Raw genomic sequence first — 12,489 nt, forward strand, 5'->3', positions numbered from 1 at the left:
CTTGCACCACAAACACTTCTCCCAATTCCCTTCTCTGTGCAATAACATACTGCCAGGGTTTAATTACCAAAGCCTAGCTCTTTCCAAAGGCTAATTTCTAAACCAGGTTGCCTTTTGACATTTACATACAGTGCCTTTGGAAATTATTCAGACCCCTTGACTTTTTCCACCTTTTGTTATGTTACTGTCGTATTCTACAATGGATTAAATACAAAAAAAGCTCAGGAATTTACACACAATACCCCATAATGACAAAGTGAAAACATTATTATTATTCTTTTTGCAAAGGTATTAAACATAAAAAACTCTAATACCCTTTGCTCAGGTGCATCCTGTTTCCATTGATCATCCTTGAGATGTTTCTACAACTTGATTGGAGTCCAACTGTGGTAAATTAACTTGATTGGACATGATTTGGAAAGGCACACACCTGTCTATATAAAGGTCCCACAGTTGCCAGTGCATGTCAGAGCATAAACCAAGCCTAGAGGTCGAAGGAATTGTCGTAGAGCGCCAAGACAGGATTGTGTCGAGGTACAGATTTGAGGAAGGGTACCAAAACATGTCTGCAGCATTGAAGGTCCCCAAGAACACAGTGGCCTCCATCATTCTTAAGTGGAAGAAGTTTGAAACCGCCTAGACTCTTCCTAGAGCTGGCCGCCTGCCCAAACTCAGCAATTGGGGGAGAAGGGCCTTGGTCAACGAGGTGACCAAGAACCCGATGGTCACTCTGACAGTGCTCTAGAGTTCCTCCGTGGAGATGGGAGAATCTTCCAGAAGGACAACCATCTCTGCAGTATTACACCAATCAGGCCTTTATGGTAGAGTGGCCAGATGGAATCCACTCCTCAGTAAAAGGCACATGACAGCCCACTTGGAGTTTGCCAAAAGGTACCTAAAGACTCTCAAACCATGAGAAATGATTCTCTGGTCTGATGAAACCAAGATTGAACTCTTTGGCCTGAATGCCAAGCGTCACGTCTGGAGGAAACCTGGCAACAGCCCTACAGTGAAGCATGGTGGTGGCAGCATCATGCTCTGGGGTGTTTTTCAGCGGCAAGGCAAAGATGAACAGAGCAAAGTACAGAGAGATCCTTGATGAAAGCCTGCTCAAGAGCGCTCAGGACCTCAGATTGGGGCAAAGGTTCACCTTCCAACAGGACACTAACCCTAGGCACACAAACAAGACAATGCAGGAGTGGCTTCGGGACAAGTCTCGGTATGTCCTTGAGTGGCCCATCCATAGCCCGCACTTGAACCCATTCGAACATCTCTGGAGAGACCTGAAAATAGCTGTGCAGCAACACTCCCCATCCAATCTGACAGAGCTTGAGAGGATCTGCAGAGAAAAATGGGAGAAACTCCCTAAATACAGGTGTGCTAATCTTGCAGCATCATACCCAAAAAGACTCAATGCTGTAATTGCTGCCAAAGGTGCTTCAACAAAGTACTGAGTAAAGGGTCTGAATACTTACGTTTATTTTTATTTTACCTTAATTTAACTAGGCAAGTCAGTTAAGAACAAATTCTTATTTCAATGACTGTCTAGGAACAGCGGGTTAACTGCTTTGTTCAGGGGCAGAACGACAGATTTTTACCTTGTCAGCTCAGGGATTCAATCTTGCAACCTTTCGGTTACTAGTCCAACGCTCTAACCATTAGTCTACCTGTCGTAAATGTGATATTTGTGTTTTTCCGTTATTTATTTGTAATGCATTTGCAAACATTTCTAAAAATTTGTTTTTGCTTTGTCATTATGGGGTATTGTGTGTAGATTGATGGGGGGAAAAAAAAAATATATATATATATATATATATATATATATATATATTTTAAAATAAGGCTGTAACGTAACAGAATGTGGAAAAATTAAAGGGGTCTGAATACTTTCCAGAGGCATCGCATCTCGTAAGCACATGCACAATGTACCAAGATAAGGGTTTTATGGGAGAGCGTGGTTCTTTATAGATGGCACACATTAAAGGGGCAATTTGCGATTGATACTTTTAAATGACCGCTGTATACCCATTGATTTTAGAAGAATTTAACTTATATGCATTGATTTGGAGGCTGTAAGTGTCACTTGCAGGGCTGGTTATCTTTTTTTTTAAAGGGACTCAAATTTTCATTTGAAATTACTGTGGATGTTATTACACCAACAATTCTTTAGATTAACACAAAAAAATGCATCTGTCTGGAAAGGTTGTTTTTCATTTGAATAATTAGCACAGTTGAATCAGGACCCATATTCAAAACTTTAACATTATTGACCAAGGTGTAGCCTTTCCTGCAGTCAATGACCAAAAGTGCCCTCTTTGGCCTCACGTGTGGCATGTTAGTAATATTTTTCATAATACATTTTTAAAAACAACTCAAATCCAGTGTTTCTGTCAAACAGTTTTGTTATATTTCAGTCTTCTATGATGTATATAAAGTGTAATGTTGTGATGCAAAAACATTTCAATTCTATATCTGACATTGTACAGGTGTCTTATTTTTGAAAGCCCATTACCATATATATAAGGTGCATACTTTTGTTCCAAACTAGATTTGTTCAACACTACTAAGAATCACTCTGTGTGACCCTGATTTAGCTCACTACACAAAATTAAGTATAATCTCCAAATACTTGTTGGACTAACTAGACTCCCAAGTTTTTTTTTTACAAAAAAAGCAAGAGATCAATGTTGCATGTATTGTTCTGACCATTTTCAGTTTATTCTACAGTATACAGAATACATTTTCCGTTTCATGTTTTGTTTACAGTATAGATAGAGCCACCTATAATGGTTTCTGATTCCTTGTTTAAACAGATATTTTATTTCCCCTTTGGGGGGAATTTCGACCTGAGTTCAGCACGCGTACATGGATCACAATTCCCTTTTTGTGCACTTTTCTCTCTATGCGTATTCTGACCTTGAACTTAAACATGAGAATAGCATGCTATTCACCCACTATTTGTTCGGGGTGGAGATCAACCAAATGAAGGTGTGGCAGAGGTATGTCTACAGATACACCATATTCTGACCTTAATTCCCTCATAATTCCGACACCTTTACGTGTGAGGAAACCATGAATAAGGTTGTGCAAACCTGCCGGTTCGAAGTGGGAAAAGCCTCTACTTTATTTTTCCAATAGAAATAACAGCATTCTCCATGAACAAATTGATCAGAGCTATTGATAACTGGTAAATTAGTAATTTGTTTGGAGAAGGGTATTGTAAATACACATAGCAATTGTGTTTCCCAGCAACAGCCCCAAAACATCACTGCTCTAGAGGAGATCTGCATGGGCCAAAATACCAGCAACAGTGTGTGAAAACCTTGTGAAGACTTACAGAAAACGTTTGACCTCTGTCATTGCCAACAAAGGGTATATAACAACGTATTGAGATAAACTTTTGTTATTGACCAAATACTTATTTTCCACCATAATTTGCAAATAAATTAATAAAAAATCCTACAATGTGATTTTCTGGATTTTGTTTTTTAATTTTGCCTGTCATAGTTGAAGTGTACCTGTGATGAAAATTACAGGCCTCTCTCATCTTTTTAAGTGTGAGAACTTGCACAATTGGTGGCTGACTAAATACTTTTTTGCCCCACTGTACATGTAGCTGTTCCTGTGGGATGCTAGCATTAGTGGAACATATTAGGTTAACGTTGTGCAATAATTTAGGGCATGTAGCCTATTTGAATCATTATGAAACTCAGACCACATGTTGCAGTTTGAACCTGGAGCCTGGCACACGGTTCACAATGACTGGACCGTTGTCATACAGCTCCGTGATTAGTGAGGATTAGGGTAGATTTATAGGACTACTGGTCAAGACCTATTACTATTTCATGGATTGAACTTGAGTATGGTCACTTTCAGGATTAATCAAACCACTGTATTCTTGATTTATCAATATATTTGGTGTGTAAATGCTCTACAAACCTGTTTTTTATGATTCATACACACTTTCCTAACCCAAAAATTTGAACAGGTTTGAACCTGTTCTCTAAATGTATTCTAGTGAGTCTGTCAACAAAATTCAATTTAAAGGTACATCGTATTTAAATGGCTTAAGATAAATGTACTGAAAACCCTATTGAATGAAAACTCCACGAAAAAATATGTTGGCCAGCAAGTGGTAGAACGGCTCTCCTGAGGCCAAAGCCAGCCCACTGGTACCTTCAAGCAGCATTTACATAACAATGGCTAACTGTGAACTTGAACACCTTTTCACAAAGCAACCATTTTCATTGTGCAGAGGTTGTTGATTCTGCTGTTATTTGTTTTATTTGTTTATTTGGATCCCCATTAGCTTTTGCCGAACAACAGATATTCTTCCTGGGGTCCACAGAAAACATGACAAGTAAACAAAACCCTGAGACACTGCTAGAAAAAAACAGTCGCACAAATGTAAAATAAGAAAAATACACAAACAATACAACAAAAATAAATAATACAAAATACAAAATACAAAATACAAAACAATTATAAAATAATTTGTGTGTTAGAGTGTGTGTGTGTGTGTGTCCTCACCGCTGATCATGGCTCTGTATAATACTGTGCGTTGCTGTGAATTAGTTTTGGGCTGTGAAGAGACACCTGGTGGCATGTCTTGTGGGGTATGTATCTGTGTCTGAGCTGAATGTTATTTGATTTTGCAGACAATCTGGAATTTTCATGACAGTAATAATTCTCATAAAAACTAGAAGAGAAGCAATTAATCTCTCACCAACCCTCAACCTGCTCTGTTTTGAGCAACCTGCAGTTTTGCTTGGTCTTTCTTTGCTGCACTTGACCATATTACTGGACACTCATCAAGATGGGATCAGAGCCTGAACAACTAGTACAGTTGATGTTTGTGTCAAAAATGCAGACATACAGTGCCTTGCGAAAGTATTCGGCCCCCTTGAACTTTGCGACCTTTTGCCACATTTCAGGCTTCAAACATAAACATATAAAACTGTATATTTTTTTTAAGAATCAACAACAACTGGGACACAATCATGAAGTGGAACGACATTTATTGGATATTTCAAACTTTTTTAACAAATCAAAAACTGAAAAATTGGGCGTGCAAAATTATTCTGCCCCTTTACTTTCAGTGCAGCAAACTCTCTCCAGAAGTTCAGTGAGGATCTCTGAATGATCCAATGTTGACCTAAATGACTAATGATGATAAATACAATCCACCTGTGTGTAATCAAGTCTCCGTATAAATGCACCTGCACTGTGATAGTCTCAGAGGTCCGTTAAAAGCGCAGAGAGCATCATGAAGAACAAGGAACACACCAGGCAGGTCCGAGATACTGTTGTGAAGAAGTTTAAAGCCGGATTTGGATACAAAAAGATTTCCCAAGCTTTAAACATCCCAAGGAGCACTGTGCAAGCGATAATATTGAAATGGAAGGAGTATCAGACCACTGCAAATCTACCAAGAACTGGCCGTCCCTCTAAACTTTCAGCTCATACAAGGAGAAGACTGATCAGAGATGCAGCCAAGAGGCCCATGATCACTCTGGATGAACTGCAGAGATCTACAGCTGAGGTGGGAGACTCTGTCCATAGGACAACAATCAGTCGTATATTGCACAAATCTGGCCTTTATGGAAGAGTGGCAAGAAGAAAGCCATTTCTTAAAGATATCCATAAAAAGTGTTGTTTAAAGTTTGCCACAAGCCACCTGGGAGACACACCAAACATGTGGAAGAAGGTGCTCTGGTCAGATGAAACCAAAATTGAACTTTTTGGCAACAATGCAAAACGTTATGTTTGGCGTAAAAGCAACACAGCTCATCACCCTGAACACACCATCCCCACTGTCAAACATGGTGGTGGCAGCATCATGGTTTGGGCTTGCTTTTCTTCAGCAGGGACAGGGAAGATGGTTAAAATTGATGGGAAGATGGATGGAGCCAAATACAGGACCATTCTGGAAGAAAACCTGATGGAGTCTGCAAAAGACCTGAGACTGGGATGGAGATTTGTCTTCCAACAAGACAATGATCCAAAACATAAAGCAAAATCTACAATGGAATGGTTCAAAAATAAACATATCCAGGTGTTAGAATGGCCAAGTCAAAGTCCAGACCTGAATCCAATCGAGAATCTGTGGAAAGAACTGAAAACTGCTGTTCACAAATGCTCTCCATCCAACCTCACTGAGCTCGAGCTGTTTTCAAAGGAGGAATGGGAAAAAATGTCAGTCTCTCGATGTGCAAAACTCATAGAGACATACCCCAAGCGACTTACAGCTGTAATCGCAGTAAAAGGTGGCGCTACAAAGTATTAACTTAAGGGGGCTGAATAATTTTGCACGCCCAATTTTTCAGTTTTTGATTTGTTAAAAAAGTTTGAAATATCCAATAAATGTCGTTCCACTTCATGATTGTGTCCCACTTGTTGTTGATTCTTCACAAAAAAAATACAGTTTTATATCTTTATGTTTGAAGCCTGAAATGTGGCAAAAGTTCGCAAAGTTCAAGGGGGCCGAATACTTTCGCAAGGCACTGTACTATACCCTTCTCCATCTTCACTACATCTTTGTCAAAATGAGTTGACTATGATAATTGACCATCCAATGTTATACCAAGGAGTTTAGCTTCCTCAACTTGTTCACTGGTCATACCAGGGCCTACAGCGGCAGTTTGACGAGGGCGGAATTTTCAGAGCTAAACTGACCAAGAAGCACCTCCAACAACACATAAAACCTGACATAATTCTGCCCCAAAATAATGAAAATGTATCTCAACTAGTGGCATATGGGCTATTTATGTGAGCACTGATGCCTCCCTGTGATAAGCAGTCCCACTTTGTCAAAAGCAGGAGCGCAAAATATTTTGCTTGGCCATACCGAGCTCCCCTCTCCAGGGTGCTGTTGGAGAGAAGCACCACTACAGCTCTCCACCAATGTTCCGTCAAAAACACATCTAACATAAATCATGTACCTTATAGCCTATGGTAGAATGAGTATATGGCCTATTCTGTATCCTACAGGCTGGAGATCAAATGTATGACAATGTCATGAGACAGACACTTTTTACATTATATCATGCACATTTCTTTGATCAAATAAGTATAAATTGAATGGCGGCCAAACAAAGAAAAACATGTATTTGATGTGAATATGTCATGTTAACAAAAATGATATCCTACAAACAGGACAAGTCAAAGTAAAATGGACAATATGGAATGGAAAATCAGGCTACTCACAACTGCTGTCCAGGAGTTTCACCCTGTGGGCTAAATTGGCATGATATCCAGTGGATTGAAGTTTGTATCAGTACATTTTTGACAAGATGATCATAGCAAAAAGTACTTCTGCATTTCCCTCTGTGTAAACAGATTGATTCTCATTTGCAAATAGGCTCAGGATAAGTTGGGTAGTTGATATTCAGAGCTTAAATAGCCAAGAGGATTAGTCACAGGAATCAGAACTAACAAAGCCAATGCAACTTCCTGTTTTACAAACGGTAGGCCTACCAAATGATGGTCATTCATAAAATTCCATTGCAGGCGAACACTGTAGGCTACACCCCATTAAGCACGGACCGACACTGACGTCTTTTTTTGGTGCGGTCCGGACCGGCCTTGATTTCAACAAATCTGAACCAACCATAGACATCTACATTTGGTTCAGATTTGGTCTGGACCTGCCTTGATTTCAATGTCCACACACATCCGGTACATACCGGCCTATATTTTGCCCAAACATAGACATCTATAATTGGTTCAGATCTGTCCCGGTCCGGACGACCTTGACTTGACTTGGCCCAAATATTTGACTGGACCAAATCTGAAACAATCTATTTTTCACAAGTTTGGGCAGCACATTTTTTAAATTGTATTTATTTAACCTTTATTCAACTAGGCAGGTCAGTTAAGGCCAAATTCTTATTTACAATGATGGCCTAAGCCAAAGCTGGGCCAGTTGTGCACCGCCCTATGGGACTCCTAATCATGGCTGGATGTGATGCAGGCTGGATTTGAACTGAGGTGCAGTGCCTTAGACCGCCGCGCCACTCGGCACAGCACAGTACAGTCCAGTAAATTACAGTACAGTAAAGAAAAGTAGAGTACAGTAGAGTACAACACTACAGTACAGTAGAGTATAGTACAGTATAATGTAGCCTGGCGGGTAGGAGCGTTGGGCCAGTAACCAAAAGGTTGTTGGATCGAATCCCCGAGCTGACGAGCTAAAAATCAGTCGTTCTGCCCCAAGCAAGGCAGTTAACCCACTGTTCCCTGTGCGCCGATGATGTGGATGTTGATTAAGGCAGCCACCAGTTGTACAACTGAATGCAGGGGGTATAGGAGGAGGGCGGCTGAACAGCCAGGACTTGGCCGGGGTCACACCCTTTATACACAACCCCAGTTGAGGTCTTAGAGAATGTTTTGAACCAAATACAATGATTTAAGTTTTAGATGTATTTAACCCCAGTTTACTATAAATCACCCAGTCTAATACTGACTGTAAATCCTTATTTACAATTTGGGGTTTGGGTGCTGACATGTAGAGTGTGGAATCATCTGCATTCATAGCCATTCTATCTTTGTGCACGACCAGTGAAAATCATTTGTAAAAATAGAGAAGAGATAATGGCCCAAGGCAACCGCCCCTTACATATCTGATGTTAGAAAAGCTTCCATTGAAGAACACTCTCTGGGTTCTATTGGATAAATAACTGTCCAACCATGTGATGGCAGGTGATCAAAAGCCATAGCAAGTGAACATCTTCAATAATTTCTGATCAATAACATCAAAGGCTGCACTGAAATCTAACAATACAGCTCCAACTGTCATCTTATTATCCATTTATTTTAACCAATCATCTGTCATCTGAGTCAGTGCAGTACACGTTGAGTGCCCTTCTCTATATGCATGCTGAAAGTCAGTAGTTAACTTGTTCTCTGAAAAATAATATTTGGTCAAACACAATTATCTCCATTAGTTTACTAAGAGCAGGCAGCAAACTGATTGGATGGCATTTAGAGCCAGCAAAGGGTGCTTTACTATTTCTAGGCAGTGTAATTACTTTAGCTTCCTTCCACGCCTGTGTACACAAACACTCCTTAAGGCTTGGTTAAAGATATAACCAATGGCAATACAGTCTGCTACCATTCTCAATAGTTTCCCATCAAGGTTGTCTATACCTGGTAGCGTATCATTATTGATGGATAGCAATAGTTTTCCCACCTCTCACACTAACTTTACCAAATTCAAAACAGCAATCCTACTCTTTCATTATTAGATCTTTTATACAAAAAGATGATGGTTCACTATTCAATGTTGTAATTTCCCTTTGGAGTTACAGTCGAAAAACAGTATAATTAAGGCCAGGCACCACAGGCAGAATTTGTGATTTTGCCAGTGACAGTACAGATAGATGAGGAAAAGGAGGTAGCCGGCAGCAGCGCGTCGAGACGCAAATTAGTTGAGATGAAGATGAGAGCTAGCAGCGATCAACCAGGCAGCAGCCAGTCAACCAACAGTGGCTTTTATTCCACGTCACAAATAAACCAATTTGTACATGTTTTTGATTTGCCCTAAGTATCTAAACACTAGACTGAAAATCACCATAGACCCCACCAACCAGTGATTCTGTCATGATAGAATGTGCACACTGTGAAGGTGATCGTGGTACATTTAGGAGGAGTGTTTACACTTCTTCCAGGCTGCAGGAATGCTCCAGGGGAGATGCATTTGATATAAATGTGAATATGGTTCTTCTAGCCCACAAACGTGGACTTGGTTATGCAGCTCTAAATAAAATAAGCAAACTACTAGGGATTCCTTCCGTGCTTCTCAGCTCATCAGGTAAATAATATCAGGTAAATAAAAAGGGAAGGAGCCCATTATTGTCAGGTCTTGTTGTGCATAAATACTATTTATTTCCTTGCTTCAGCAAATGTATTGAAAGTGAATAAACAGAGTGATATGAAAACATAACTGTACAATGAGACTGTCACATAGGCCAGAGTGTCATAGGGCTGTAGCCTGCTGTGATTACTGAGAAATTAGCTTTACATAAAGTAAATACATGCTAATATTTACATAGGGTAACATGCTGATATTTAGTCCTGCAGTTTAGACTGTAATGTTGATAGACATAATAAGTACCCCCCCTCACACACACACACACACACTTTAGTTGCAGAGATTCAGAGGGCTACAGTCAATGAAGAGTGCTGCAAAGCTATTTAGCAGAGCTTCACAGATATACAGTAGACCCAGATAAAGCAGAGTTGCTGAAGATGGATGAGGATGCCATCATAGACGTTCATGCAACCTTCGATGGCACTTGGCACAAGAGACGATTCTACTACGGGATAGGTGTGTGCATTGGTGCTGGTACCAGTGAGCCCTAGAAAAGGGTGAAGATCTACCCAGTCACAAAAACTATGGAGGCCATACATTTTTGAATAAAGAGGTTGCAAAGAATATGGTACCTGTATATCATAGGATGTCAAATGATAACCTCCTCAAAAGAATGCAGCACGGAGGAACCCAGAATGAAAATGAATGTCTGAACTGTAATATGATCCCAATGCCCCAAAACTGTCTTTGTGGGCCAAGGCTGCATTGACGCATCAGCCAGTATGGCAGTAGCCACATTCAATGAGGGAGCCACTGCTATATCAAATGTGATAGACAAATTGTGGCTTGACAGCACTTTGGTGGCACTGGAGGCAATCAGAGAGGAGAATGTGAGGCGTGTTGTGAGAGCTGATGCTGCTTCAATGGAGTGTGCTAAGCGTAGGCGCAGGTCCCAGGACACGGTCAAGAAAGTAAAGCGGCTCCAGCAACAACTCAAAGAGGGCCGTACATATGGGGCAGGCATAGCTGATTAATGTTCTGCACATTTCAACAGCCATACAAAAACCTTGAATGTGACAAATTGAACAAAGTGATGTGAGAATTTTCCCAAAACTGCAGATTTGCCCGACAGAACAGTCTTCAAAGCATATGATGCACAGTCACATTATTTCACACACAGGTTCTTAGGTCTTATAGTCAGACTTTTACAGAGGCTTTTTAAAAATATCTTGTATATCGTTTTGATTTTACGTGTAATTTTATCTGTAAATATATGCAAAATATGCATCCGTCATACATAGTTAAAAATAAAAAAGATCCACGAAATTACAATATTTTGATTAACTGCTCTGTAAAAGTCCGACCGTTGAGTGTCTCATCACAATAAAACAACAACAATTATTCTGCCATGAAGCAATGTGTTGAAAAACGGATTCTCGTAATATGCAAATAAGCGCATTTTAAGGAAGTGTTGCCTCATTTGCATATGTTATTAAAAATAAAGCTTATAAATCAAAAATATCAACTGCTAAAGTTTCAGTCTGATAAGAGTAAAGAAAAAAAGGTGCCTGGCCTTAATGGCTCTGGTTCTACACTCTCAGTGGAAAGGGGAAAGGATCAGGCCATTGATTTGTTTTGTGTTGTTCTCAATGACTAGGACATAGTGATTGAATGGAGAATATACTGAATGGATGTATCCCTGTACTATTGGAAAACAATATGTTGAACTGTATGTGTATCTATGTTATTGGATGGGACATGAAGAAAAAAAAACTGTGTGAAAATACATGACTTGGTTCATTTAAGATGAAATGAACATAGGCGAAGACCAACAGGCCTACTTTAATCTCACCAAACAATGGCAAAAGATGGAAAATTAGGAGGCTAAACATCTTAATCATGAGATTGCACCATTTGATGTAATGTTTGAAATTACAACCACTTAGCCCAAGTGTTACGCTGATGAAACCCAGAGTGTTGGCCCAGGTACAGTATATCGCTACCGCAGTCCCACAATCACACTGTCTGTGCTTTCATCACCATCTAATACAGAACAGAGTGCTATCTTATTTATTGTGGTGGTGCTTGTCCATGCTCATTGTTTCAACTCCATCTCATATAGAGATGCTCTCTCACTGCAGTTGAGATGACGTGATTACTTTGTCTCAATGCCCATATAGGACTTGGTCATAAAGTTGAGCTCCAGCACCTTACAGGTCCAAAGAGAAAAGTACAATAAAAAAGTATAAAAGTACGATAAACCAAGAATTAGGGTTAGGGTTGGCTTAGGGGAGAAATCCAATTTCCCTGTGTATCCCTCATGTGTTTTATGAAGTTCAGGGAAATAAGGTGATGCATGGTCAATCCTGTGGCTAAAACCTCCAACCTCTAGGGTTGAGCTGGGGTGTGGACATTAAGCTAGGGTTAGGGTTAATATTGAAATAACACTAACCCTAATTTGACACAATCCTAACCCTAATGTTGACATAACCCTAACCCTAGCCTTATGTTGAAGCCTGGTTCAACCCTAATCCTAACCTATCCTCCCGAAATAGGACTCCCCCACCTCCGAATTCCCAATTTAACCCCTGATTATCTCCTTCAAACCACTTATCATGGCAAAAGATACTCTTGTGGTTTATGAAAATAATGTAAACAGTAGATAGAGTATGTAAAAT

Source organism: Oncorhynchus kisutch, linkage group LG23, assembly GCF_002021735.2.
Source record: "Oncorhynchus kisutch isolate 150728-3 linkage group LG23, Okis_V2, whole genome shotgun sequence".
NCBI classification, from domain to species: domain Eukaryota; kingdom Metazoa; phylum Chordata; class Actinopteri; order Salmoniformes; family Salmonidae; genus Oncorhynchus; species Oncorhynchus kisutch.